The sequence below is a fragment of the Phalangium opilio genome, unplaced genomic scaffold, assembly GCF_054372755.1.
Source record: "Phalangium opilio isolate 3A_F unplaced genomic scaffold, DU_Popi_V2 ptg000019l_1, whole genome shotgun sequence".
NCBI lineage: Eukaryota > Metazoa > Arthropoda > Arachnida > Opiliones > Phalangiidae > Phalangium > Phalangium opilio.
This window is the reverse complement of record NW_028324152.1, coordinates 5,684,381-5,704,610: the sequence shown is the minus strand read 5'-3', so window position 1 is coordinate 5,704,610 and position 20,230 is coordinate 5,684,381. Positions and strand designations below refer to the sequence as shown.

General features: G+C 37.2%; 7 non-coding genes and 48 pseudogenes across 7 annotated transcripts; all 55 read right to left on the bottom strand.

Moving 5' to 3' along the window:
* Positions 1 to 3,852: 3,852 nt before the first annotated feature.
* On the bottom strand, positions 3,853 to 3,971 carry LOC149700603 (5S ribosomal RNA; annotated as a pseudogene).
* Positions 3,972 to 4,093: 122 nt separating this feature from the next.
* LOC149700602 (5S ribosomal RNA) lies at positions 4,094 to 4,196 on the bottom strand (annotated as a pseudogene).
* A 136-nt stretch (positions 4,197 to 4,332) lies between these two features.
* On the bottom strand, positions 4,333 to 4,450 carry LOC149700601 (5S ribosomal RNA; annotated as a pseudogene).
* Positions 4,451 to 4,585: 135 nt separating this feature from the next.
* LOC149700600 (5S ribosomal RNA) lies at positions 4,586 to 4,704 on the bottom strand. Its single transcript, XR_016382286.1, has one exon. It is a non-coding gene; the product is annotated as a 5S ribosomal RNA (ribosomal RNA).
* A 223-nt stretch (positions 4,705 to 4,927) lies between these two features.
* On the bottom strand, positions 4,928 to 5,046 carry LOC149700599 (5S ribosomal RNA; annotated as a pseudogene).
* Positions 5,047 to 5,168: 122 nt separating this feature from the next.
* LOC149700598 (5S ribosomal RNA) lies at positions 5,169 to 5,271 on the bottom strand (annotated as a pseudogene).
* Positions 5,272 to 5,407: 136 nt separating this feature from the next.
* On the bottom strand, positions 5,408 to 5,526 carry LOC149700597 (5S ribosomal RNA; annotated as a pseudogene).
* A 137-nt stretch (positions 5,527 to 5,663) lies between these two features.
* Positions 5,664 to 5,782, bottom strand: LOC149700596 (5S ribosomal RNA; annotated as a pseudogene).
* A 137-nt stretch (positions 5,783 to 5,919) lies between these two features.
* LOC149700595 (5S ribosomal RNA) lies at positions 5,920 to 6,038 on the bottom strand (annotated as a pseudogene).
* Positions 6,039 to 6,160: 122 nt separating this feature from the next.
* On the bottom strand, positions 6,161 to 6,263 carry LOC149700594 (5S ribosomal RNA; annotated as a pseudogene).
* Positions 6,264 to 6,399: 136 nt separating this feature from the next.
* On the bottom strand, positions 6,400 to 6,517 carry LOC149700593 (5S ribosomal RNA; annotated as a pseudogene).
* A 135-nt stretch (positions 6,518 to 6,652) lies between these two features.
* Positions 6,653 to 6,771, bottom strand: LOC149700592 (5S ribosomal RNA). Its single transcript, XR_016382284.1, has one exon. It is a non-coding gene; the product is annotated as a 5S ribosomal RNA (ribosomal RNA).
* Positions 6,772 to 6,994: 223 nt separating this feature from the next.
* LOC149700591 (5S ribosomal RNA) lies at positions 6,995 to 7,113 on the bottom strand (annotated as a pseudogene).
* A 122-nt stretch (positions 7,114 to 7,235) lies between these two features.
* On the bottom strand, positions 7,236 to 7,338 carry LOC149700590 (5S ribosomal RNA; annotated as a pseudogene).
* A 136-nt stretch (positions 7,339 to 7,474) lies between these two features.
* LOC149700589 (5S ribosomal RNA) lies at positions 7,475 to 7,593 on the bottom strand (annotated as a pseudogene).
* A 122-nt stretch (positions 7,594 to 7,715) lies between these two features.
* LOC149700588 (5S ribosomal RNA) lies at positions 7,716 to 7,818 on the bottom strand (annotated as a pseudogene).
* A 138-nt stretch (positions 7,819 to 7,956) lies between these two features.
* On the bottom strand, positions 7,957 to 8,075 carry LOC149700587 (5S ribosomal RNA; annotated as a pseudogene).
* A 1,263-nt stretch (positions 8,076 to 9,338) lies between these two features.
* On the bottom strand, positions 9,339 to 9,441 carry LOC149700586 (5S ribosomal RNA; annotated as a pseudogene).
* Positions 9,442 to 9,577: 136 nt separating this feature from the next.
* Positions 9,578 to 9,696, bottom strand: LOC149700585 (5S ribosomal RNA; annotated as a pseudogene).
* A 134-nt stretch (positions 9,697 to 9,830) lies between these two features.
* On the bottom strand, positions 9,831 to 9,949 carry LOC149700584 (5S ribosomal RNA). Its single transcript, XR_016382396.1, has one exon. It is a non-coding gene; the product is annotated as a 5S ribosomal RNA (ribosomal RNA).
* Positions 9,950 to 10,070: 121 nt separating this feature from the next.
* LOC149700583 (5S ribosomal RNA) lies at positions 10,071 to 10,189 on the bottom strand (annotated as a pseudogene).
* A 136-nt stretch (positions 10,190 to 10,325) lies between these two features.
* On the bottom strand, positions 10,326 to 10,444 carry LOC149700582 (5S ribosomal RNA; annotated as a pseudogene).
* Positions 10,445 to 10,564: 120 nt separating this feature from the next.
* LOC149700581 (5S ribosomal RNA) lies at positions 10,565 to 10,667 on the bottom strand (annotated as a pseudogene).
* A 136-nt stretch (positions 10,668 to 10,803) lies between these two features.
* On the bottom strand, positions 10,804 to 10,922 carry LOC149700580 (5S ribosomal RNA; annotated as a pseudogene).
* A 136-nt stretch (positions 10,923 to 11,058) lies between these two features.
* On the bottom strand, positions 11,059 to 11,177 carry LOC149700579 (5S ribosomal RNA; annotated as a pseudogene).
* Positions 11,178 to 11,537: 360 nt separating this feature from the next.
* LOC149700578 (5S ribosomal RNA) lies at positions 11,538 to 11,656 on the bottom strand. Its single transcript, XR_016382178.1, has one exon. It is a non-coding gene; the product is annotated as a 5S ribosomal RNA (ribosomal RNA).
* Positions 11,657 to 11,778: 122 nt separating this feature from the next.
* LOC149700577 (5S ribosomal RNA) lies at positions 11,779 to 11,881 on the bottom strand (annotated as a pseudogene).
* A 381-nt stretch (positions 11,882 to 12,262) lies between these two features.
* Positions 12,263 to 12,381, bottom strand: LOC149700576 (5S ribosomal RNA; annotated as a pseudogene).
* Positions 12,382 to 12,517: 136 nt separating this feature from the next.
* On the bottom strand, positions 12,518 to 12,636 carry LOC149700575 (5S ribosomal RNA; annotated as a pseudogene).
* Positions 12,637 to 12,982: 346 nt separating this feature from the next.
* On the bottom strand, positions 12,983 to 13,085 carry LOC149700574 (5S ribosomal RNA; annotated as a pseudogene).
* Positions 13,086 to 13,221: 136 nt separating this feature from the next.
* On the bottom strand, positions 13,222 to 13,340 carry LOC149700573 (5S ribosomal RNA; annotated as a pseudogene).
* A 134-nt stretch (positions 13,341 to 13,474) lies between these two features.
* On the bottom strand, positions 13,475 to 13,593 carry LOC149700572 (5S ribosomal RNA; annotated as a pseudogene).
* Positions 13,594 to 13,955: 362 nt separating this feature from the next.
* Positions 13,956 to 14,074, bottom strand: LOC149700571 (5S ribosomal RNA). The gene has a single exon (XR_016382125.1). It is a non-coding gene; the product is annotated as a 5S ribosomal RNA (ribosomal RNA).
* A 138-nt stretch (positions 14,075 to 14,212) lies between these two features.
* Positions 14,213 to 14,331, bottom strand: LOC149700570 (5S ribosomal RNA; annotated as a pseudogene).
* A 137-nt stretch (positions 14,332 to 14,468) lies between these two features.
* On the bottom strand, positions 14,469 to 14,587 carry LOC149700569 (5S ribosomal RNA; annotated as a pseudogene).
* A 122-nt stretch (positions 14,588 to 14,709) lies between these two features.
* On the bottom strand, positions 14,710 to 14,812 carry LOC149700568 (5S ribosomal RNA; annotated as a pseudogene).
* Positions 14,813 to 14,953: 141 nt separating this feature from the next.
* On the bottom strand, positions 14,954 to 15,056 carry LOC149700567 (5S ribosomal RNA; annotated as a pseudogene).
* Positions 15,057 to 15,190: 134 nt separating this feature from the next.
* On the bottom strand, positions 15,191 to 15,309 carry LOC149700566 (5S ribosomal RNA). The gene has a single exon (XR_016382188.1). It is a non-coding gene; the product is annotated as a 5S ribosomal RNA (ribosomal RNA).
* A 120-nt stretch (positions 15,310 to 15,429) lies between these two features.
* Positions 15,430 to 15,548, bottom strand: LOC149700565 (5S ribosomal RNA; annotated as a pseudogene).
* A 136-nt stretch (positions 15,549 to 15,684) lies between these two features.
* LOC149700564 (5S ribosomal RNA) lies at positions 15,685 to 15,803 on the bottom strand (annotated as a pseudogene).
* A 120-nt stretch (positions 15,804 to 15,923) lies between these two features.
* On the bottom strand, positions 15,924 to 16,026 carry LOC149700563 (5S ribosomal RNA; annotated as a pseudogene).
* Positions 16,027 to 16,162: 136 nt separating this feature from the next.
* On the bottom strand, positions 16,163 to 16,281 carry LOC149700562 (5S ribosomal RNA; annotated as a pseudogene).
* Positions 16,282 to 16,416: 135 nt separating this feature from the next.
* Positions 16,417 to 16,535, bottom strand: LOC149700561 (5S ribosomal RNA). The gene has a single exon (XR_016382177.1). It is a non-coding gene; the product is annotated as a 5S ribosomal RNA (ribosomal RNA).
* Positions 16,536 to 16,657: 122 nt separating this feature from the next.
* On the bottom strand, positions 16,658 to 16,760 carry LOC149700560 (5S ribosomal RNA; annotated as a pseudogene).
* A 140-nt stretch (positions 16,761 to 16,900) lies between these two features.
* LOC149700559 (5S ribosomal RNA) lies at positions 16,901 to 17,003 on the bottom strand (annotated as a pseudogene).
* Positions 17,004 to 17,141: 138 nt separating this feature from the next.
* LOC149700558 (5S ribosomal RNA) lies at positions 17,142 to 17,260 on the bottom strand (annotated as a pseudogene).
* A 138-nt stretch (positions 17,261 to 17,398) lies between these two features.
* On the bottom strand, positions 17,399 to 17,517 carry LOC149700557 (5S ribosomal RNA; annotated as a pseudogene).
* A 136-nt stretch (positions 17,518 to 17,653) lies between these two features.
* On the bottom strand, positions 17,654 to 17,772 carry LOC149700556 (5S ribosomal RNA; annotated as a pseudogene).
* A 346-nt stretch (positions 17,773 to 18,118) lies between these two features.
* On the bottom strand, positions 18,119 to 18,221 carry LOC149700555 (5S ribosomal RNA; annotated as a pseudogene).
* Positions 18,222 to 18,358: 137 nt separating this feature from the next.
* Positions 18,359 to 18,477, bottom strand: LOC149700554 (5S ribosomal RNA; annotated as a pseudogene).
* A 135-nt stretch (positions 18,478 to 18,612) lies between these two features.
* LOC149700553 (5S ribosomal RNA) lies at positions 18,613 to 18,731 on the bottom strand (annotated as a pseudogene).
* A 346-nt stretch (positions 18,732 to 19,077) lies between these two features.
* Positions 19,078 to 19,180, bottom strand: LOC149700552 (5S ribosomal RNA; annotated as a pseudogene).
* Positions 19,181 to 19,316: 136 nt separating this feature from the next.
* On the bottom strand, positions 19,317 to 19,435 carry LOC149700551 (5S ribosomal RNA; annotated as a pseudogene).
* A 134-nt stretch (positions 19,436 to 19,569) lies between these two features.
* LOC149700550 (5S ribosomal RNA) lies at positions 19,570 to 19,688 on the bottom strand (annotated as a pseudogene).
* A 362-nt stretch (positions 19,689 to 20,050) lies between these two features.
* LOC149700549 (5S ribosomal RNA) lies at positions 20,051 to 20,169 on the bottom strand (annotated as a pseudogene).
* Positions 20,170 to 20,230: the final 61 nt, after the last annotated feature.

The window sequence follows — 20,230 nt, the reverse complement described above, 5'->3', positions numbered from 1 at the left end:
AGCTTAGTGGAATAAAATATTAGCTTTTCAAAGTAGAAATGGGACCTAAAATTGATATTGGCCTAAAACATAATAGATCAATAGTAAATAGCATAATGGGTAGTCATCTTTGAATTCATAAGCAATTTAGGCATTTTTTAGTTTTTAAAAGTCAATATCTCATTTTTCGGAATTATTATAAAATAAAAAAATGCAAACCTTTTAGAGATTTATTCTAATGATTTTATGCATAATTCAAGTTTTAACCGATGAAAAATAACTTTTATCAGGTTAAAAACAACTTTAAAAGTAAATTTGGAATTAAACATTTTGGAATGGACTGGCAATATCATGTCACGTGTGGGAAAGAAAAAAGAATATTCAGCTGCAAAGAAAGCTGTACGCGAACAGATTTTGTTCATGATATTGGACTACTGTTTGAAGTTGATGTTAAAATAATACAAGTCTTTAATACCCAATGGAATGACTGGGTTAACCATTCCGAATTTGTTATACCGCCGAATGGATCCAAATTAAATATAATTTATGAGGAAACAATACTGTGAGTATAGTTTATAAGAAATTTATGGCACTGATGTAAAACTATCTATGTTTACCCGTGTCAATTACTTCGTCTTAAGTCATAATTATACTTTATTTTAAATACCATTTGGAATTGTTATATTTTATCATCGCTCCCGTTCCTGCGTTGACGCCGAATGAAGAGCCAATGGAGGATTATAGTACCAATGAAAATACCACTTTTGGATCAACTAGTGGTCGTATTCCAGATCCTTACATAATTCCCAAGTTGCCTCCAATTGTTCTAGATTTAATTAACAAAAAGGATGGTGAGGTTTTTAGTCCAAAGTATAGAGCTGCAATTGTTCAAAATCTCTATGAAGATGTCAGCAAGTTTGACATGTAAGTGGGAAGTCATATTATGATGGAACAAGTTATTTGACACGTTTTATTGAAACCATAATTTGAATATCTTTTTAGATATCCTAAAGGTTTTGACTACTCAAGGATATGTTTAGCTCTGATAACTAAATACAAGTTTTTGAAAGATCGGCTCCCTAATACTAGTGGTTATGTAAGTGATGTATTATTTATAGTCTTATCAGGTGCGTGCCAACGTTTTTAATAGAAGTGGGGATTTTGCCCCACTTTCACCTCTTCCTGAGTTTTATTATAATTATTAATATTTATAATTACACAAAGTTAAATTAAAAATTAAACGTTTCTAAACAAGGACACATGGATGAATTCACTGAAAATGAAATTTCGGCATGAGAGGATGCAAATGGGTAATTTAGACGTTGTACGAGTTATGAAGGAGAAGTATTCTAATAAAAGAGAACGAAGTATTGAATCCAGCGCGGAGAAACAGACAAAAACTAAACTGAATAGGTCTGGCCGCCCAGCCGTAAGTAAATTTTTAGGTTCATCGAGGGCTTGTTTTTAAATCTTGTAAATAGGCACAAGCGTCAATTATCATCATAAAATGTTAAATGCATCACTGCGTAGCGCTTGGGTGGGGGCAAAACCGGTTTGATAAGTACATTGTTTATCACATCTCGGGCTGTAATAGCACTTGATATAGCGCGTGCTACGAGTATTTTGTTCGCTGGTAGGCAGGGCGTTCCACAATTGGTTGGAGGCGCTGCGTTTAATTTAACAGTGAAATCTGAAACTTTCATATTTTTTTAAACCATTCGGAGACATTTGCTGAATGATTCTCTATGCGGATAGGTCTTATAATTGGTAGAAAAATCCATAAAAAATCACTTGATTTATCTCTTTACCCTCCCTTTAATGTCACTATTTTAGGTTAAACCTTTTTGCGTAAGAAGATGGTAAACTGTAGACATTTACTTTTTATTATTAGAGCGAATTTGGATTAGGGGAAGACAGAGAGAGTATTAAGGCACACATTAAAGTTGTGCAACAAGAAAGCAAAAAGGCGCATTTGGACTTCACCATTATTGATGGAAAAATGCAAAGAACAATGACGTACAGACAGGCCTATGCTTACAATAATAATGTCGAAGAAGTGATTACAGAATTTCCTGTTTTGTGCCTAAAGAACCAAGTATGTCCACTTACTACATCAGCTCTAAAATTCAGAATTCATAAACTTAATTTATATTTCAGCTTGTGTATGAGCTTAATCGGATAAAAGATTTGACACCTTCGGCAGAGAAATTAATTTTTCATTTTTTCCAACCTCTTGCCTCAAAAATATTGGATATCATTAAACGTAATCCGAAGAAGAAAAAAAATGTTCAAAAATTTCTGGCAAGTCTTGTGGAATTGACTGAAGTCTCAACTGAAGAAAAAGTCAAAGGTATGCATTCAACACTATATATTCCCATGTTTAAGATTTAATAGCATTAAAAATATTTTTAGAGCTTGAACTTCGAACTTGCCTTTTAGTACTTCCTAGTCTCTTCGGGGAAAATATAGAGTTGTGGATCGCTCAAAACGTAAGTTTAAATCTTAAATTTAAATTATTTTCAAATAATAATTTGAATTGAAGGAATTAAAAAAAATTCCTATAGTCCTTTAAAGGGAGCGTGAATATTTCAAACATGATGATTTTATTCGCTTTACATTTTATACTATTCTAATATAACTTGATCAGAGTAATAATAAGGGTTTGATATTATTTCAGGAAACAAAATTCAGCACGCCAACACTGGTTTTCCATGGCGAGGATTATTACACCTCAGCCATGGAGGTTAAAATTGAAGGAGTTTCTTTCGAAGTCGGTAACTTCGAAAATGGAATTGCATCCATATTCTCAGGCTACTATGCCTTTCAAATAATGTATCCATTGGGACTCTCTAAAACTCTGGAGTTTTTACAAAAAGTGGTCCTGAAGATTGATGCATTGAAAATATCAACATCCGTTACGGCCATTTACAATAAACTATCTGTTTAGCTAGATCATGATTTTTTGTTTTTGTTTATTATTAAAACTGACTTGAATACCTGTCTTAAACTGTGTTACATTTTTAATGTTCTAAATTTTTATTTTGCTTTCAAAATAGTTCAAAAAATCACTAATGTTCAATATCGAACGTTATTTATGCGTTCGAAATATCGTACAATTTTGATCGCCTTTAAAAGAGTTCAACACAACACCTTTTTGTTCAACATTGAACATTGAGTATGCGTTCCCAATATAACAATATCATTCAATATTGAACGTTAAAAATGCGTTTGAAATATATCAGTGTCGTTCAATTTTGATCGCCTTGAATCAGTTCAGAACAACACATTTTTGTTCAACATTGAACGTTGAGTATGCGTTCCCAATATAACAATATCATTCAATATTGAACGTTAAAAATGCGTTTGAAATATATCAGTATCGTTCAATTTTGATCGCCTTGAATCAGTTCAGAACAACACATTTTTGTTCAACATTGAACGTTGAGTATGCGTTCCCAATATAACAATATCATTCAATAATGAACGTTAACAATCCGTTCGAAATATAACAATATCGTTCATTAGTGAACTCTTTAAAATAAATCCAAAAAACACTTTTGTTCATTATTGAACACTAAATTGTCGTTCTATGTGGCACACTTGAGTTCTCAAAAGAACAAAGTCCTCGCGTTCTATTTTGAACGCTATGTAAGGCGTTCAAAATAGAAAAAAAAACGTTTAGCTACGGGGACAAACCTCCGAACGCAATTTTGTTCTGATCTGAACAAACTTTTTTGAGAGTGTAGTTAATAATTCGAATTTAAATTAAGTGAGACAAATTAACCTTCATCTTTTTAAAACAATAACAAAAAGAAAATATGTTTGCTCTTTTCATATCTATTGGAATTTAAAAGAGGAAAAAAAAAGTGAAAAAGACAACGGCACACAGTGTTCCTAAGTGGTCTCCCTCCCAAGTACTGACTGCGCTCGACGCTTTTTAACTTCGGTGATTGGACGAGAACCGGTGTTTTCAGCGTGATATGGCCGTTGCCGAGAGTGCTATTTAATAATTTGAATTTAATTAAACTTCATCTTTATAAAACAATAACAAAAAGCAGATATGTTTGCTTTTTTCATATCTGATGGAATTTAAAAGAGGAAACAAAAGTGAAAAAGCCAACGGCACGCAGAGTTTCCAAGTACTGACTACGCTCGACGCTGCTTAACTTCGGTGATCGGACGAGAACCGGTGTTTTCAGCGTGATATGGCCGTTGCCGAGAGTGCTAGTTAATAATTCGAATTTAAATTAAGTGCGACAAATTAACCTTCATCTTTTTAAAACAATAACAAATCGAAAATATGTTTGCTTTTTTCATATCTATTTGAATTTAAAAGAGGAAAAAAAGTGAAAAAGTCAACGGCACGCAGTGTTCTAAGTGGTCTCCCTCCCAAGTACTGACTGCGCTCGACGCTGCTTAACTTCGGTGATCGGACGAGAACCGGTGTTCTCAGCGTGATATGGCCGTTGCCGAGAGTACTAGTTAATAATTCGAATTTAAATTAAGTGAGACAAATTAACCTTCATCTTTTTAAAACAATAACAAATATAAAATATGTTTGCTTTTTTCATATCTATTGGAATTTAAAAGAGGAAAAAAAGTGAAAAGCCAACGGCACGCAGTGTTCCTAAGTGGTCTCCCTCTCAAGTACTGACTGCGCTCGACGCTGCTTAACTTCGGTGATCGGACGAGAACCGGTGTTTTCAGCGTGATATTACCGTTGCCGAGAGTGCTAGTTAATAATTCGAATTTAAATTAAGTGCGACAAATTAACCGAGAACCGGTGTTCTCAGCGTGATATGGCCGTTGCCGAGAGTACTAGTTAATAATTCGAATTTAAATTAAGTGAGACAAATTAACCTTCATCTTTTTAAAACAATAACAAAAAGAAAATATGTTTGCTCTTTTCATATCTATTGGAATTTAAAAGAGGAAAAAAAAGTGAAAAAGCCAACGGCACACAGTGTTCGTAAGTGGTCTCCCTCCCAAGTACTGACTGCGCTCGACGCTTTTTAACTTCGGTGATTGGACGAGAACCGGTGTTTTCAGCGTGATATGGCCGTTGCCGAGAGTGCTATTTAATAATTTGAATTTAATTAACCTTCATCTTTATAAAACAATAACAAAAAGAAGATATGTTTGCTTTTTTCATATCTGGTGGAATTTAAAAGAGGAAACAAAAGTGAAAAAGCCAACGGCACGCAGAGTTTCCAAGTACTGACTGCGCTCGACGCTGCTTAACTTCGGTGATCGGACGAGAACCGGTGTTTTCAGCGTGATATGGCCGTTGCCGAGAATGCTAGTTAATAATTCGAATTTAAATTAAGTGCGACAAATTAACCTTCATCTTTTTAAAACAATAACAAATATAAAATATGTTTGCTTTTTTCATATCTATTGGAATTTAAAAGAGGAAAAAAAGTGAAAAAGCCAACGGCACGCAGTGTTCCTAAGTGGTCTCCTTCTCAAGTACTGACTGCGCTCGACGCTGCTTAACTTCGGTGATCGGACGAGAACCGGTGTTCTCAGCGTGATATGGCCGTTGCCGAGAGTACTAGTTAATAATTCGAATTTAAATTAAGTGAGACAAATTAACCTTCATCTTTTTAAAACAATAACAAAAAGAAAATATGTTTGCTCTTTTCATATCTATTGGAATTTAAAAGAGGAAAAAAAAGTGAAAAAGCCAACGGCACACAGTGTTCCTAAGTGGTCTCCCTCCCAAGTACTGACTGCGCTCGACGCTTTTTAACTTCGGTGATTGGACGAGAACCGGTGTTTTCAGCGTGATATGGCCGTTGCCGAGAGTGCTAGTTAATAATTCGAATTTAAATTAAGTGAGAGAAATTAACCTTCATCTTTTTAAAACAATAACAAAAAGAAAATATGTTTGCTCTTTTCATATCTATTGGAATTTAAAAGAGGAAAAAAAAGTGAAAAAGCCAACGGCACACTGTGTTCCTAAGTGGTCTACCTCCCAAGTACTGACTGCGCTCGACGCTTTTTAACTTCGGTGATTGGACGAGAACCGGTGTTTTCAGCGTGATATGGCCGTTGCCGAGAGTGCTATTTAATATTTTGAATTTAATTAACCTTCATCTTTATAAAACAATAACAAAAAGAAGATATGTTTGCTTTTTTCATATCTGGTGGAATTTAAAAGAGGAAACAAAAGTGAAAAAGCCAACGGCACGCAGATTTTCCAAGTACTGACTGCGCTCGACGCTGCTTAACTTCGGTGATCGGACGAGAACCGGTGTTTTCAGCGTGATATGGCCGTTGCCGAGAGTGCTAGTTAATAATTCGAATTTAAATTAAGTGCGACAAATTAACCTTCATCTTTTTAAAACAATAACAAATCGAAAATATGTTTGCTTTTTTTATATCTATTTGAATTTAAAAGAGGAAAAAAAGTGAAAAAGTCAACGGCACGCAGTGTTCTAAGTGGTCTCCCTCCCAAGTACTGACTGCGCTCGACGCTGCTTAACTTCGGTGATCGGACGAGAACCGGTGTTCTCAGCGTGGTATGGCCGTTGCCGAGAGTACTAGTTAATAATTCGAATTTAAATTAAGTGAGACAAATTAACCTTCATCTTTTTAAAACAATAACAAATATAAAATATGTTTGCTTTTTTCATATCTATTGGAATTTAAAAGAGGAAAAAAAGTGAAAAGCCAACGGCACGCAGTGTTCCTAAGTGGTCTCCCTCTCAAGTACTGACTGCGCTCGACGCTGCTTAACTTCGGTGATCGGACGAGAACCGGTGTTTTCAGCGTGATATTACCGTTGCCGAGAGTGCTAGTTAATAATTCGAATTTAAATTAAGTGCGACAAATTAACCGAGAACCGGTGTTCTCAGCGTGATATGGCCGTTGCCGAGAGTACTAGTTAATAATTCGAATTTAAATTAAGTGAGACAAATTAACCTTCATCTTTTTAAAACAATAGCAAAAAGAAAATATGTTTGCTCTTTTCATATCTATTGGAATTTAAAAGAGGAAAAAAAAGTGAAAAAGCCAACGGCACACAGTGTTCGTAAGTGGTCTCCCTCCCAAGTACTGACTGCGCTCGACGCTTTTTAACTTCGGTGATTGGACGAGAACCGGTGTTTTCAGCGTGATATGGCCGTTGCCGAGAGTGCTATTTAATAATTTGAATTTAATTAACCTTCATCTTTATAAAACAATAACAAAAAGAAGATATGTTTGCTTTTTTCATATCTGGTGGAATTTAAAAGAGGAAACAAAAGTGAAAAAGCCAACGGCACGCAGAGTTTCCAAGTACTGACTGCGCTCGACGCTGCTTAACTTCGGTGATCGGACGAGAACCGGTGTTCTCAGCGTGATATGGCCGTTGCCGAGAATGCTAGTTAATAATTCGAATTTAAATTAAGTGCGACAAATTAACCTTCATCTTTTTAAAACAATAACAAATATAAAATATGTTTGCTTTTTTCATATCAATTGGAATTTAAAAGAGGAAAAAAAGTGAAAAAGCCAACGGCACACAGTGTTCGTAAGTGGTCTCCCTCCCAAGTACTGACTGCGCTCGACGCTTTTTAACTTCGGTGATTGGACGAGAACCGGTGTTTTCAGCGTGATATGGCCGTTGCCGAGAGTGCTATTTAATAATTTGAATTTAATTAACCTTCATCTTTATAAAACAATAACAAAAAGAAGATATGTTTGCTTTTTTCATATCTGGTGGAATTTAAAAGAGGAAACAAAAGTGAAAAAGCCAACGGCACGCAGAGTTTCCAAGTACTGACTGCGCTCGACGCTGCTTAACTTCGGTGATCGGACGAGAACCGGTGTTCTCAGCGTGATATGGCCGTTGCCGAGAGTACTAGTTAATAATTCGAATTTAAATTAAGTGAGACAAATTAACCTTCATCTTTTTAAAACAATAACAAAAAGAAAATATGTTTGCTCTTTTCATATCTATTGGAATTTAAAAGAGGAAAAAAAAAGTGAAAAAGCCAACGGCACACAGTGTTCCTAAGTGGTCTCCCTCCCAAGTACTGACTGCGCTCGACGCTTTTTAACTTCGGTGATTGGACGAGAACCGGTGTTTTCAGCGTGATATGGCCGTTGCCGAGAGTGCTATTTAATATTTTGAATTTAATTAACCTTCATCTTTATAAAACAATAACAAAAAGAAGATATGTTTGCTTTTTTCATATCTGGTGGAATTTAAAAGAGGAAACAAAAGTGAAAAAGCCAACGGCACGCAGATTTTCCAAGTACTGACTGCGCTCGACGCTGCTTAAAGGCGGATGCACACATACGCCGCTGAGCCGTTGCCGCTCTCCGTTGTCGCCGGCGCGCATGCGCTAAACCATCTCGGTTCGTGCCGCGCTGTGTTCCGCTTGCCGCTCGTGAGCCGCGACGAGAATAGGATATTTTTCTATTTTCGCCGAAGGGAACGGAACGGCGGAGAAGCGCAATCCAATCATGACAGTTTATACGATCACGTGGTTTTTTTAGAAAGCAGACAAATATATTATTATTATTATATATATTTATTTATTTATATATATTGTTATTTTATATAATATATACTATTTTTATTATATATATTTATTTATATCTATATTATTATTTTATATAATATTTATTTATATATATATTATTATTTTATATAATATTTGTTTATATATATATTATTATTTTATATAATATATATTTATATATATAATTATTCTATAACTATTTATATATATAATTATTCTATAACTATTTATACATATTATTATTTTATATATATATATATATATATTTTATTACATAATTACATGCGGTCCGTATATAGTGTATAATATGGATTTGGAAGTCTCCTTGTTGCCGTCTCTTGAGAAATATACCTTTAACCCACTTGGTTGTCTCTCTCTTGTTTATATTATTAACAAGTAAAGATAATAATAATTTTCGTCGCCTCAAGGTCAATAAATGGGAATCCATTTTACCAAAGTATTCGTCTGCTACTGGTTTTCATTATATTTTGTGCCTACAACGCCACCTATATCTATGGCAATCGGTGGCGTTGGTGCTAGCGACGCGTCAAACCAAACTGTAGGTGTGCATGATTTTCCGCTGACGTGCTCCGTTGGCCGTTGCCGCTACCGTTCCGTTTACCGCTCCCAAACCCATGTATGCATCCGCCTTAACTTCGGTGATCGGACGAGAACCGGTGTTTTCAGCGTGATATGGCCGTTGCCGAGAGTGCTAGTTAATAATTCGAATTTAAATTAAGTGCGACAAATTAACCTTCATCTTTTTAAAACAATAACAAATATAAAAAATATGTTTGCCTTTTTTTCATAACTGGTGGAGTTTAAAAGGGGAAAGAAAAGTGACAAAGCCAACGGCACGCAGTGTTCCCAAGTACTGACTGCGCTCGACGCTGCTTAACTTCGGTGATCGGACGAAAACCGGTGTTTTCAGCGTGATATGGCCGTTGCCGCGAGTGCTAGTTAATAATTCGAATTTAAATTAAGTGAGACTAATTAACCTTCATCATTTTGAAACAATAACATAAAGAAAATATGTTTGCTTTTTTCATATCTATTGGAATTTAAAAGAGGAAAAAAAGTGAAAAAGCCAACGGCACGCAGTGTTCATAAGAAGTCTCCCTCCCAAGTACTGACTGCGCTCGACGCTGCTTAACTTCGGTGATCGGACGAGAACCGGTGTTCTCAGCGTGATATGGCCGTTGCCGAGAGTACCAGTTAATAATTCGAATTTAAATTAAGTGAGACAAATTAACCATCTTCTTAAAACAATAACAAAAAGAAAATATGTTTGCTCTTTTCATATTTATTGGAATTTAAAAGAGGAAAAAAAAGTGAAAAAGCCAACGGCACGCAGTGTTCCTAAGTGGTCTCCCTCCCAAGTACTGACTGCGCTCGACGCTGCTTAACTTCGGTGATCGGACGAGAACCGGTGTTTTCAGCGTGATATGGCCGTTGCCGAGAGTGCTATTTAAAAATTCGAATTCAATTAACCTTCATATTTATAAAATAATAGCAAAAAGAACATATGTTTGGTTTTTTCATATCTGGTGGAATTTAAAAGAGGAAAAAAAAGGAAAAAGCCAACGGCACGCAGCGTTCCTAAGAAGTCTCCCTCCCAGGTACTGACTGCGCTCGACGCTGCTTAACTTCGGTGATCGGACGAGAACCGGTGTTTTCAGCGTGATATGGCCGTTGCCAAGAGTGCTAGTTAATAATTCGAATTTAAATTAAGTGAGACAAATTAACCTTCATCTTTTTAAAACAATAACAAAAAGAAAATATGTTTGCTTTTTTCATATCTATTGGAAATTAAAAGAGGAAAAAAAGTGAAAAAGCCAACGGCACGCAGTGTTCCTAAGTGGTCTCCCTCCCAAGTACTCACTGCGCTCGACGCTGCTTAACTTCGGTGATCGAACAAGAACCGGTGTATTCAGCGTGACATGGCCGTTGCCGAGAGCGCTAGTTAATAATTTGAATTTAATTAGCCTTCATCTTTATAAAACAATAACAAAAAGAAGGTATGTTTGCTTTTTTCATATCTGGTGGAATTTAAAAGAGGAAAAAAAGGAAAAAGCCAACGGCACGCAGTGTTCCCAAGTACTGGCTACGCTCGACGCTGCTTAACTTCCGTGATCGGACGAAAACCGGTGTTTTCAGCGTGATATGGCCGTTGCCGAGAGTGCTAGTTAATAATTCGAATTTAAATTAAGTGAGACAAATTAACCTTCATCATTTTAAAACAATAAAATAAAGAAATTATGTTTGCTTTTTTCATATCTATTGGAATTTAAAAGAGGAAAAAAAGTGAAAATGCCAACGGCACGCAGTGTTCCTAAGTGGTCTCCCTCCCAAGTACTGACTGCGCTCGACGCTGCTTAACTTCCGTGATCGGACGAAAACCGGTGTTTTCAGCGTGATATGGCCGTTGCCGAGAGTGCTTGTTAATAATTCGAATTTAAATTAAGTGCGACAAATTAACCTTCATCTTTTCAAAACAATAACAAATATAAAATATGTTTGCTTTTTTCATATCTATTGGAATTTAAAAGAGGAAAAAAAGTGAAAAAGCCAACGCCACGTAGTGTTCCTACGTTGTCTCCCTCCCAAGTACTGACTGCGCTCGACGCTGCTTAACTTCGGTGATCGGACGAGAACCGGTGTATTCAGCGTGATATGGCCGTTGCCGAGAGTGCTAGTTAGTAATTTGAATTTAATTAACCTTCATCTTTATAAAACAATAACAAAAAGAAGATATGTTTGCTTTTTTCATATCTGGTGGAATTTAAAAGAGGAAACAAAAAGGAAAAAGCCAACGGCACGCAGTGTTCCCAATTACTGACTGCGCTAGACACTGCTTAAAAACGGCAATCGGACGAGAACCGGTGTTTTCAGCGTGATATGGCCGTTGCCGAGAGTGCTAGTTAATAATTCGAATTTAAATTAAGTGCGACAAATTAACCTTCATCTTTTTAAAACAATAACAAATAGAAAATATGTTTGTTTTTTCATATCTATTGGAATTTAAAAGAGGAAAAAAAGTGAAAAAGCCAACGGCACGCAGTTTTCCTAAGTGGTCTCCCTCCCAAGTACTGACTGCGCTCGACGCTGCTTAACTTCGGTGATCGGACGAGAACCGGTGTATTCAGCGTGACATGGCCGTTGCCGAGAGTGCTAGTTAATAATTTGAATTTAATTAACCTTCATCTTTATAAAACAATAACAAAAAGAAGGTATGTTTGCTTTTTTCATATCTGGTGGAATTTAAAATAGGAAACAAAAAGGAAAAAGCCAACGGCACGCAGTGTTCCCAAGTACTGGCTGCGCTCGACGCTGCTTAACTTCCGTGATCGGACGAGAACCGGTGTTTTCAGCGTGATATGGCCGTTGCCGAGAGTGCTAGTTAATAATTCGAATTTAAATTAAGTGCGACAAATTAACCTTCATCTTTTTAAAACAATAACAAATATAAAAAATATGTTTGCTTTTTTTCATAACTGGTGGAGTTCAAAAGGGGAAAGAAAAGTGACAAAGCCAACGGCACGCAGTGTTCCCAAGTACTGGATGCGCTCGACGCTGCTTAATTTCGGTGACCGGACGAGAACCGGTGTTCTCAGCGTGATATGGCCGTTGCCGAGAGTACCAGTTAATAATTCGAATTTAAATTAAGTGAGACAAATTAACCTTCATCTTTTTAAAACAATAACAAAAAGAAAATATGTTTGCTCTTTTCATATCTATTGGAATTTAAAAGAGGAAAAAAAAAGTGAAAAAGCCAACGGCACACAGTGTTTCTAAGTGGTCTCCCTCCCAAAAACTGACAGCGCTCGACGCTGCTTAGCTTCGGTGATCGGACGAGAACCGGTGTTCTCAGCGTGTTATGGCCGTTGCCGAGAGTGCTAGTTAATAATTCGAATTTAATTTAAGTGAGACAAATTAACCTTCATCTTTTTAAAACAATAACAAAAAGAAAATATGTTTGCTCTTTTCATATCTATTGGAATTTATAAGAGGAAAAAAAGTGAAAAAGCCAACGGCACGCAGTGTTCCTAAGTGGTCTCCCTCCCAAGTACTGACTGCGCTCGACGCTGCTTAACTTCGGTGATCGGACGAGAAACGCTGTTTTTAGCTTGATATGGCCGTTGCCGAGAGTGCTACTTAATAATTTGAATTTAATTAACCTTCATCTTTATAAAACAATAACAAAATGAAGATATGTTTGTTTTTTTCATATCTGGTGGAATTTAAAAGAGGAAACAAAATGGAAAAAGCCAACGGCACGCAGTGTTCCCAATCACTGACTGCGCTAGACGCTGCTTAAATACGGTGATCGGACGAGAACCGGTGTTTTCAGCGTGATATGGCCGTTGCCGAGAGTGCTAGTTAATAATTCGAATTTAATTAACCTTCATATTTATAAATCAATAACAAAAAGAACATATGTTTGGTTTTTTCATATCTGGTGGAATTTAAAAGAGGAAACAAAAAGGAAAAGCCAACGGCACGCAGTGTTCCCAAGTACTGACTGCGCTCGACGCTGCTTAACTTCGGTGATCGGACGAGAACCGGTGTTTTCAGCGTGATATGGCCGTTGCCGAGAGTGCTAGTTAATAATTCGAATTTAAATTAAGTGAGACAAATTAACCTTCATCTTTTTAAAGCAATAACAGAAAGAAAATATATTTTCTTTTTTCATATCTATTGGAATTTAAAAGAGGAAAAAAAGTGAAAAAGCCAACGGCACGCAGTGTTCCTAAGTGGTCTTCCTCCCAAGTACTGACTGCGCTCGACGCTGCTTAACTTCGGTGATCGGACGAGAACCGGTGTTCTCAGCGTGTTATGGCCGTGGCCGATAGTGCTAGTTAATAATTCGAATTTAATTTAAGTGAGACAAGTTAACCTTCATCTTTTTAAAACAATAACAAAAAGAAAATATGTGTGCTTTTTTCATATCTATTGGAATTTAAAAGACAAAAAAGTGAAAAAGCTAACGGCACGCAGTGTTCCTAAGTTGTCTCCCACCAAAGTACTGACTGCGCTCGACGCTGCTTAACTTCGGTGATCGGACGAGAACCGGTGTTTTCAGCGAGATATGGCCGTTGCCGAGAGTGCTAGTTAGTAGTTTGAATTTAATTAACCTTCTTCTTTATAAAACAATATTAAAAAGAAGATATGTTTGCATTTTTCATATCTGGTGGAATTTAAAAGAGGAAACAAAAAGGAAAAAGCCAACGGCATGCAGTGTTCCCAAGTACTGACTGTGCTCGACGCTGCTTAACGTTGGTGATCGGACGAGAACCGGTGTTTTCAGCGTGATATGGCCGTTGCCGAGAGTGCTAGTTAATAATTCGAATTTAAATTAAGTGAGACAAATTAACCTTCATCTTTATAAAACAATAACAAAAAGAAAATATGTTTGCTCTTTTCATATCTATTGGAATTTATAAGAGGAAAAAAAAGTGAAAAAGCCAACGGCACGCAGTGTTCCTAAGTGGTCTCCCTCCCAAGTACTGACTGCGCTCGACGCTGCTTAACTTCGGTGATCGGACGAGAACCGGTGTTCTCAGCGTGATATGGCCGTTGCCGAGAGTACTAGTTAATAATTCGAATTTAAATTAAGTGAGACAAATTAACCTTCATCTTTTTAAAACAATAACAAAAAGAAAATATGTTTGCTCTTTTCATATCTATTGGAATTTAAAAGAGGAAAAAAAAAGTGAAAAAGCCAACGGCACACTGTGTTCCTAAGTGGTCTACCTCCCAAGTACTGACTGCGCTCGACGCTTTTTAACTTCGGTGATTGGACGAGAACCGGTGTTTTCAGCGTGATATGGCCGTTGCCGAGAGTGCTAGTTAATAATTCGAATTTAAATTAAGTGAGAGAAATTAACCTTCATCTTTTTAAAACAATAACAAAAAGAAAATATGTTTGCTCTTTTCATATCTATTGGAATTTAAAAGAGGAAAAAAAAGTGAAAAAGCCAACGGCACACTGTGTTCCTAAGTGGTCTACCTCCCAAGTACTGACTGCGCTCGACGCTTTTTAACTTCGGTGATTGGACGAGAACCGGTGTTTTCAGCGTGATATGGCCGTTGCCGAGAGTGCTATTTAATATTTTGAATTTAATTAACCTTCATCTTTATAAAACAATAACAAAAAGAAGATATGTTTGCTTTTTTCATATCTGGTGGAATTTAAAAGAGGAAACAAAAGTGAAAAAGCCAACGGCACGCAGATTTTCCAAGTACTGACTGCGCTCGACGCTGCTTAACTTCGGTGATCGGACGAGAACCGGTGTTTTCAGCGTGATATGGCCGTTGCCGAGAGTGCTAGTTAATAATTCGAATTTAAATTAAGTGCGACAAATTAACCTTCATCTTTTTAAAACAATAACAAATATAAAAAATATGTTTGCCTTTTTTTCATAACTGGTGGAGTTTAAAAGGGGAAAGAAAAGTGACAAAGCCAACGGCACGCAGTGTTCCCAAGTACTGACTGCGCTCGACGCTGCTTAACTTCGGTGATCGGACGAGAACCGGTGTTCTCAGCGTGATATGGCCGTTGCCGAGAGTACCAGTTAATAATTCGAATTTAAATTAAGTGAGACAAATAAACCATCTTCTTAAAACAATAACAAAAAGAAAATATGTTTGCTCTTTTCATATTTATTGGAATTTAAAAGAGGAAAAAAAAGTGAAAAATCCAACGGCACGCAGTGTTCCTAAGTGGTCTCCCTCCCAAGTACTGACTGCGCTCGACGCTGCTTAACTTCGGTGATCGGACGAGAACCGGTGTTTTCAGCGTGATATGGCCGTTGCCGAGAGTGCTATTTAAAAATTCGAATTCAATTAACCTTCATATTTATAAAATAATAGCAAAAAGAACATATGTTTGGTTTTTTCATATCTGGTGGAATTTAAAAGAGGAAAAAAAGGAAAAAGCCAACGGCACGCAGCGTTCCTAAGAAGTCTCCCTCCCAGGTACTGACTGCGCTCGACGCTGCTTAACTTCGGTGATCGGACGAGAACCGGTGTTTTCAGCGTGATATGGCCGTTGCCAAGAGTGCTAGTTAATAATTCGAATTTAAATTAAGTGAGACAAATTAACCTTCATCTTTTTAAAACAATAACAAAAAGAAAATATGTTTGCTTTTTTCATATCTATTGGAAATTAAAAGAGGAAAAAAAGTGAAAAAGCCAACGGCACGCAGTGTTCCTAAGTGGTCTCCCTCCCAAGTACTCACTGCGCTCGACGCTGCTTAACTTCGGTGATCGAACAAGAACCGGTGTATTCAGCGTGACATGGCCGTTGCCGAGAGCGCTAGTTAATAATTTGAATTTAATTAGCCTTCATCTTTATAAAACAATAACAAAAAGAAGGTATGTTTGCTTTTTTCATATCTGGTGGAATTTAAAAGAGGAAAAAAAGGAAAAAGCCAACGGCACGCAGTGTTCCCAAGTACTGGCTACGCTCGACGCTGCTTAACTTCCGTGATCGGACGAAAACCGGTGTTTTCAGCGTGATATGGCCGTTGCCGAGAGTGCTAGTTAATAATTCGAATTTAAATTAAGTGAGACAAATTAACCTTCATCATTTTAAAACAATAAAATAAAGAAATTATGTTTGCTTTTTTCATATCTATTGGAATTTAAAAGAGGAAAAAAAGTGAAAATGCCAACGGCACGCAGTGTTCCTAAGTGGTCTCCCTCCCAAGTACTGACTGCGCTCGACGCTGCTTAACTTCCGTGATCGGACGAAAACCGGTGTTTTCAGCGTTATATGGCCGTTGCCGAGAGTGCTAGTTAATAATTCGAATTTAAATTAAGTGCGACAAATTAACCTTCATCTTTTTAAAACAATAACAAATAGAAAATATGTTTGTTTTTTCATATCTATTGGAATTTAAAAGAGGAAAAAAAGTGAAAAAGCCAACGGCACGCAGTTTTCCTAAGTGGTCTCCCTCCCAAGTACTGACTGCGCTCGACGCTGCTTAACTTCGGTGATCGGACGAGAACCGGTGTATTCAGCGTGACATGGCCGTTGCCGAGAGTGCTAGTTAATAATTTGAATTTAATTAACCTTCATCTTTATAAAACAATAACAAAAAGAAGGTATGTTTGCTTTTTTCATATCTGGTGGAATTTAAAATAGGAAACAAAAAGGAAAAAGCCAACGGCACGCAGTGTTCCCAAGTACTGGCTGCGCTCGACGCTGCTTAACTTCCGTGATCGGACGAGAACCGGTGTTTTCAGCGTGATATGGCCGTTGCCGAGAGTGCTAGTTAATAATTCGAATTTAAATTAAGTGCGACAAATTAACCTTCATCTTTTTAAAACAATAACAAATATAAAAAATATGTTTGCTTTTTTTCATAACTGGTGGAGTTCAAAAGGGGAAAGAAAAGTGACAAAGCCAACGGCACGCAGTGTTCCCAAGTACTGGATGCGCTCGACGCTGCTTAACTTCGGTGACCGGACGAGAACCGGTGTTCTCAGCGTGATATGGCCGTTGCCGAGAGTACCAGTTAATAATTCGAATTTAAATTAAGTGAGACAAATTAACCTTCATCTTTTTAAAACAATAACAAAAAGAAAATATGTTTGCTCTTTTCATATCTATTGGAATTTAAAAGAGGAAAAAAAAAGTGAAAAAGCCAACGGCACACAGTGTTTCTAAGTGGTCTCCCTCCCAAAAACTGACAGCGCTCGACGCTGCTTAGCTTCGGTGATCGGACGAGAACCGGTGTTCTCAGCGTGTTATGGCCGTTGCCGAGAGTGCTAGTTAATAATTCGAATTTAATTTAAGTGAGACAAATTAACCTTCATCTTTTTAAAACAATAACAAAAAGAAAATATGTTTGCTCTTTTCATATCTATTGGAATTTAAAAGAGGAAAAAAAAAGTGAAAAAGCCAACGGCACACAGTGTTTCTAAGTGGTCTCCCTCCCAAAAACTGACAGCGCTCGACGCTGCTTAGCTTCGGTGATCGGACGAGAACCGGTGTTCTCAGCGTGTTATGGCCGTTGCCGAGAGTGCTAGTTAATAATTCGAATTTAATTTAAGTGAGACAAATTAACCTTCATCTTTTTAAAACAATAACAAAAAGAAAATATGTTTGCTCTTTTCATATCTATTGGAATTTATAAGAGGAAAAAAAGTGAAAAAGCCAACGGCACGCAGTGTTCCTAAGTGGTCTCCCTCCCAAGTACTGACTGCGCTCGACGCTGCTTAACTTCGGTGATCGGACGAGAAACGCTGTTTTTAGCTTGATATGGCCGTTGCCGAGAGTGCTACTTAATAATTTGAATTTAATTAACCTTCATCTTTATAAAACAATAACAAAATGAAGATATGTTTGTTTTTTTCATATCTGGTGGAATTTAAAAGAGGAAACAAAATGGAAAAAGCCAACGGCACGCAGTGTTCCCAATCACTGACTGCGCTAGACGCTGCTTAAATACGGTGATCGGACGAGAACCGGTGTTTTCAGCGTGATATGGCCGTTGCCGAGAGTGCTAGTTAATAATTCGAATTTAATTAACCTTCATATTTATAAATCAATAACAAAAAGAACATATGTTTGGTTTTTTCATATCTGGTGGAATTTAAAAGAGGAAACAAAAAGGAAAAGCCAACGGCACGCAGTGTTCCCAAGTACTGACTGCGCTCGACGCTGCTTAACTTCGGTGATCGGACGAGAACCGGTGTTTTCAGCGTGATATGGCCGTTGCCGAGAGTGCTAGTTAATAATTCGAATTTAAATTAAGTGAGACAAATTAACCTTCATCTTTTTAAAACAATAACAGAAAGAAAATATATTTTCTTTTTTCATATCTATTGGAATTTAAAAGAGGAAAAAAAAGTGAAAAAGCCAACGGCACGCAGTGTTCCTAAGTGGTCTTCCTCCCAAGTACTGACTGCGCTCGACGCTGCTTAACTTCGGTGATCGGACGAGAATCGGTGTTCTCAGCGTGTTATGGCCGTGGCCGAGAGTGCTAGTTAATAATTCGAATTTAATTTAAGTGAGACAAGTTAACCTTCATCTTTTTAAAACAATAACAAAAAGAAAATATGTGTGCTTTTTTCATATCTATTGGAATTTAAAAGACAAAAAAAGTGAAAAAGCTAACGGCACGCAGTGTTCCTAAGTTGTCTCCCACCAAAGTACTGACTGCGCTCGACGCTGCTTAACTTCGGTGATCGGACGAGAAACGCTGTTTTTAGCTTGATATGGCCGTTGCCGAGAGTGCTACTTAATAATTTGAATTTAATTAACCTTCATCTTTATAAAACAATAACAAAATGAAGATATGTTTGTTTTTTTCATATCTGGTGGAATTTAAAAGAGGAAACAAAATGGAAAAAGCCAACGGCACGCAGTGTTCCCAATCACTGACTGCGCTAGACGCTGCTTAAATACGGTGATCGGACGAGAACCGGTGTTTTCAGCGTGATATGGCCGTTGCCGAGAGTGCTAGTTAATAATTCGAATTTAATTAACCTTCATATTTATAAATCAATAACAAAAAGAACATATGTTTGGTTTTTTCATATCTGGTGGAATTTAAAAGAGGAAACAAAAAGGAAAAGCCAACGGCACGCAGTGTTCCCAAGTACTGACTGCGCTCGACGCTGCTTAACTTCGGTGATCGGACGAGAACCGGTGTTTTCAGCGTGATATGGCCGTTGCCGAGAGTGCTAGTTAATAATTCGAATTTAAATTAAGTGAGACAAATTAACCTTCATCTTTTTAAAGCAATAACAGAAAGAAAATATATTTTCTTTTTTCATATCTATTGGAATTTAAAAGAGGAAAAAAAGTGAAAAAGCCAACGGCACGCAGTGTTCCTAAGTGGTCTTCCTCCCAAGTACTGACTGCGCTCGACGCTGCTTAACTTCGGTGATCGGACGAGAACCGGTGTTCTCAGCGTGTTATGGCCGTGGCCGATAGTGCTAGTTAATAATTCGAATTTAATTTAAGTGAGACAAGTTAACCTTCATCTTTTTAAAACAATAACAAAAAGAAAATATGTGTGCTTTTTTCATATCTATTGGAATTTAAAAGACAAAAAAGTGAAAAAGCTAACGGCACGCAGTGTTCCTAAGTTGTCTCCCACCAAAGTACTGACTGCGCTCGACGCTGCTTAACTTCGGTGATCGGACGAGAACCGGTGTTTTCAGCGAGATATGGCCGTTGCCGAGAGTGCTAGTTAGTAGTTTGAATTTAATTAACCTTCATCTTTATAAAACAATAACAAAAAGAAGATATGTTTGCATTTTTCATATCTGGTGGAATTTAAAAGAGGAAACAAAAAGGAAAAAGCCAACGGCATGCAGTGTTCCCAAGTACTGACTGTGCTCGACGCTGCTTAACGTTGGTGATCGGACGAGAACCGGTGTTTTCAGCGTGATATGGCCGTTGCCGAGAGTGCTAGTTAATAATTCGAATTTAAATTAAGTGAGACAAATTAACCTTCATCTTTATAAAACAATAACAAAAAGAAAATATGTTTGCTCTTTTCATATCTATTGGAATTTATAAGAGGAAAAAAAAGTGAAAAAGCCAACGGCACGCAGTGTTCCTAAGTGGTCTCCCTCCCAAGTACTGACTGCGCTCGACGCTGCTTAACTTCGGTGATCGGACGAGAAACGCTGTTTTCAGCTTGATATGGCCGTTGCCGAGAGTGCTACTTAATAATTTGAATTTAAATAACCTTCATCTTTATAAAACAATAACTAAA